The sequence below is a fragment of the Rhea americana genome, unplaced genomic scaffold, assembly GCF_003343005.1.
Source record: "Rhea americana isolate MKP2758 unplaced genomic scaffold, rheAme1 scaffold_55, whole genome shotgun sequence".
NCBI lineage: Eukaryota > Metazoa > Chordata > Aves > Rheiformes > Rheidae > Rhea > Rhea americana.
The window spans coordinates 1,859,502-1,864,545 of record NW_028186701.1 but is presented as its reverse complement, the minus strand read 5'-3'; the positions used below and the strand labels follow the sequence as shown (position 1 = coordinate 1,864,545).

The 5,044-nt window shown below is 38.7% G+C and overlaps 1 protein-coding gene across 1 annotated transcript in view; it reads left to right on the top strand.

Annotated features, from left to right (window-relative positions):
* The first annotated feature begins 322 nt into the window (after positions 1-322).
* Positions 323-5,044, top strand: part of LOC146587986 (poly(rC)-binding protein 3-like) — a 101,259-nt gene continuing 96,537 nt past the window's right edge. The window contains 1 exon segment of the mRNA XM_085318742.1: positions 323-482. The gene's annotated coding sequence lies outside the window, so the exon portion shown is untranslated.

Genomic DNA, 5,044 nt, shown 5'->3' with positions numbered 1-5,044 from the left:
GCACAGGTACTCTTTGGCCCCTTGCTAACCCAGAGGGTTCTCATGCTTGGATAGTGTGTAGTCCTGTGCATAGGGCCTGGCATAGGGAACATAAAGAACATCCCAGACAAGCCAGTAAGTTTCATGCACTGACTTGAAGTCTTTGCATTAAAATGTATTGTTTGTTGCAAAAAGTGTACTGTCTGTCTTGGAGCCTTTACTGAGGGTCAGGTGTCAATTTGGCTTCATGTGCAACTCTTTTTCATTGCCTTATCTCAGAGGGGAAAGCATCCTGATAATCCTTTTTTGTCATTAACACAGTCACATCAGCTGACTATCAGCAGATGTCCTCCAGGCTGTTCAGCTCCTATTCTAGATTCTGTCACTGTGGAAAGCCAGTTCTTCCTTCCTTCATCCTTTTGACCCCCTAGGGTAAGAAGCCATCTACTTCTGGCTGCCACCAAAGCTCCCTTTGCTGAAAAGGATCAATGCTAGTTAAGGAGGTAAGCTGTTTCTCTTAAACACTGTTAGATGTTTTGTTGACCACCTTCAGGATTCATTTGTTGTACTGTTTCCCTTCTCCCTCCCCCAACCAAGACTGCTTACATTTAACATTTTAAGCTATCACCTCACCTATGAGAAAACTTTACTGGCAGCTTCAAACCTACAGCACTGGAAACTGTCCATTTGCTCATACATCTGCATCATAACATTTAGCTGTTGTGCATCAGAGAAGTGTTTGTTCCAACACTTAATACTGGGGTTTTTTTGCTGCCTTGATTTAATTTTGTTTTGTAAGAGGTAAATGGAATGCTAAAGGTACATCTGCAAGACAGCCTCCACAATATATTCTCATGACTGAGAGATGGAGGAACTACTACTTCTTCAACTGGCAAATGAATGGACAGACTCCACAAAGAAGCCAGTGCTGAGCTCTTTCATTTTGACAACTCTAATGTAATTACTTATACTAATATTTTATAATATTTCAATGACCAGCAGAGATGGAGCCCTAATTGTGTCTCTAGCTGTTGCTACTGCAAAGCACCTTTTAAATCATATTAAAGTCCATACTTGATCTTCCTACTGCTTTTGACATGTAGATCATAAAATGCTGTTAAATTACTCAGCAAGAGCCATTGGCTCAGATTGCATCCCAGCCATAGCACAAAGATGTACTAGTGAGAGGGTTTTCAAGGAGAAGAGGCAGTGACCTCTTTTCTCTGGGAAGGCACTTGACCTTCATTTTTCAAGGAAGTCAGAGATTATTCTACTTCTGGCTGTCCAAGAAGCTATACTCCCTTTTATTTGGTAAGCATCTAGGAGCAGTGATGAACACATTCTACACAACCAGACTGGATTATTGTAACTCACTGAAGCTGAAGATAAAAGCTCCACAGAAACTCTATTGCCGAGCACAGCAGCCTACCTCATTAGCAGGAACAGCACTGAAAACACACAGCGCCTGTGCTGTGCATCGTCAGCTGCCATTCCAATTGCTTCAGCAGCCAACTGCGGGTTCATTCGCTGTATAAGGTTATTAAAGGACTGTGGTATGGACACTATTTTGTCCGTGGCTCTTGGGATAGCTTCATATCCTGGGGACAATGCTGCTAACCATGTGCAGGATGGAACTTCCTGGAACTGGAGAAGAGTGATTTGGCCCAAATACCTTTTCCTGTATTTCAGAGGGAACAATTAAAAAAATCTCAGCTCTGATGTTTTCAGAACAAAGGTTCATCTTACAGCAGAAGATTCCTTGAAAATAACAGAAGAGATGTTTAAAAGTGTCCATATCAGAAAGGAAGGATACCTTAACTCGGAATAAGAATCCGCTCTGGAGAATTGTGAGAAGTTCGCTTAATGAAATTGCCTTTCTAGTACACAGTTGGAGGTGTCCTAGAAATGTCTTAACTAACATTTGACTGATAAATATGTCAGAATACATACATGCTTCTACCATGGGTAGAAGCACAGTCTTGCAGTCTGGATAAATGTCAAGAGGTCATTTAGCTTCTTTGTGTAGGAGCCTGGCTACATAACAGTGGGCTTCTCCCCATACACAGGCACATTTCCATAGGGTGCTTTTGCTTATGCAAAGGTTTGTGCAGGTTTGGAAATCCAGGGCAGAAGGTGGAGGAGAAGGCAGGAGGGAGGACCAGATGTAGGCASAGAAACACCAGTAAGGTGGTCCTCGGAAAGACCACAGAGGGTTTTGGGCCACATTCTGACAAAGGGACTAGTGGTTGTGAGGGAAAAAAGTATTGCTTAACTCCTGTAGGCATGAAGATGGAAATTTGTTGGTGTGCACTTATGCAGCCCTCTTTTCATGGTCTCAACAATGTAAGACTAGAAGGCAGAGCAGCTCAAAGGGTGACTCAGCCATCAGTTGCGTGGGAATGCCAGATCCTGGCAGCCCTTGTTCAGCTAAGGCAGGAAGCTGCGCTAAAGAGGTGAGGGCTGATATGTTTCCCTTTGCTGTGTGGACTAGCACAATTTTCATGGTGTTTCTGCTAGAAGGAATATCTGAAGGTRACCTAGTTCTGCTAGGATGCAGGATTATTTATCGTTAGATTATCTCTTACGGTATACTTTCTTAAAAACCTTCACTGAAGGAGATTGCATGTAATAATTTATTTCCRTATATAGTGGCCTTTTTAGTTAAAAGGTCTTTGCTCATATCAACCTTAATTATAGTCATAAAAGCATTCTTTCTTTTGTTGCAAGTTAAACTACTTATTTTTTGTCTTGACGTGGAGAGCAACTGATTGTTGTCCTCATTCACCAGAATATTTTCGCTCTCAGAAAACTTTTACATGGTCTCCTCTTTTTACTATGACTATGAATCCACATCTTTCAGTCTCTCCTTCCTGGTCAAAGCTTTAAAGGCTCTCTTGCTTCCTCTGGATTCTYGCCAATATCTCCACACTTCAGAGAAATACCCCAAACAAGATCAAAGACATGAGCTGGGGCCTCCGTAGTGTGGAGTGGAAGAAAATAATTGCCTCCTGCRTCTTGTATATAACATTTCTATTAATTTGTCACAGGATAAGATTTGTCTTTTTAACAAGTTTKGAACTTTTTGGTACTATTTTTGCCTAGGGAGCTCATCCCATTGYGTACCCCTGGTGTTTTCATGGTGAACTTTTTGTCCTAATGGAAGTAGCCCACTGAATCTTSATTTATTGCTAAAATCAGAAAGGCTTAGCAGTAACTCCTCATGAAGTACAGTGGTCTTAGTGATATGAATAGCATTCTTATGACAGCATCTGGCTTTAAGTTGCTGATGAAAAGAGGGGTTGACTCTGCTATTTTGTTCAAAGGTTTATGGTAGATAGCAGTGGAGTAGAAATTAAAGAGGGTCATCTGTTGCCTTGCATATGAAGCCAAATGTAGCAACAAGTCATAAAGTCTCATAGATGCCAAAATCCTATGGGCTTTCCGCTGAAATAAATAGCATGTTCTATAACACATTACCCATCTTCCTCTGACCCGGGACGCCTTACTTCTAGCAGCACTCAGCTCTGCCATTTGTACAGCSTTCATATTTCACTTTCTCCAGTTAATCCTAATAACTAGCTTTTGGAAGAACATGACAGTATAACATATGGTGGTAAAACTGCTCATAAACTGTAATAACAGGGCCAAAAAAGATTAGATAGATAGATGTGCTATGCTTATTGTGACACTCCCTGATTAGGAGGTATAGCTACTTATTACAGCCATTACCTTAGTGACTTGGAAGCAGACTGAAGCTGTTATTTGAAAAACAGGTTGTAAGTCCAAATTTAAAACAAATGTGCACTTATAATGTGTAAGAGATATAATTATAGTTGCCATTCTGCTCTTCAGTGTGCAGATGGTAATTTTGTTCATTTATGGTTGCAAACTGATAATGTTTCCTGTAAGACTGTCATTGGCACAATTAAGTGTGCGTTAACAGTAAGTAGGCCTTCTGTAATAATACATGGTTATCATTTTATTGATAAAGTTCTAGTGAGATGAAGACCAGCCAGAAACAAAGTTCAAATTATTCCTTACTATAGCACCAGATTTTTTTTCTTTATTCTTTTCTTGCATATTCATCTTTTTTTTATCATATGAAGTGCTTTTTTCTTTTTTCTTCTTACTTGCAAACTTCAAAGTTTTATTTTCAGTTTAAGCAGCTGAGTTYGGTACCTGCAGATCTATGCCTTTAGGAATGAAGTTCAGTTTCCACTGAAAGTAATATGGGGTTTGCTATTGATTTTAGAGGGGTAGTATATTAGTATATACTTATGAATGTGTGTGTGAGAGAGAGAAAAACAGGAAAAAAAAACTATTAGAGATACCCTTTTGATTCTATGTTTTCTCTAAGGGTTATTGAACAGATATTTGAGGGCAAGTAACAGAAAATACTCAACAGCTACCTTACATTTCTAGATTCAAAGAAAACCAGAGCAATATGAAAGGCAGGTTGATASAGTGCTTTTAAGATGTTGTGGTTAGGTGTTAGATAAGAAATTATAGTACAGTAAAACTGATTAATTATTCAGGTATTACAGTTTTAGAATCATGTGCTACTCTTATTTCACTGCAATTTCATTAAATTGCATTAAACAGGAAAAATGCCACGGCATTATGTATCAAGCCCAAGATACCTCATAAAAACATCCTCTTTGTGTTTATAATTTAGGCAGCAAAATAAATCTTGCAGTTTATTAAGGGAAAAGGATGTGYGTGTGTGGATGTGYGTGTGTGTAAAATGAAGTGATGCAGTTTATATATTATATATCTGTAATTCAGAAGTATATACAGAATTTAGGCAGAAAATGCAGATACCATAAAATAYGTTGTTTTAGAGTTTCAAAAATGATTTAAATTCTTAGAATAAATGAAAAAGCTGAGTCTGGGCTGTGAGATTACACTTGAACAACTCAAACAAGATTTTACAAAAGCTTTATAGCCCCCAGAGTCATATAAAGCAAACACGATTAAAAGGAGGTCTCATTTAGCATCAGGAAAAGCCTTGACTGGTTTCTGTTCTTTATTGTCTTTTTTTTTTTTTTTTTTTTTTTTTTTTTTT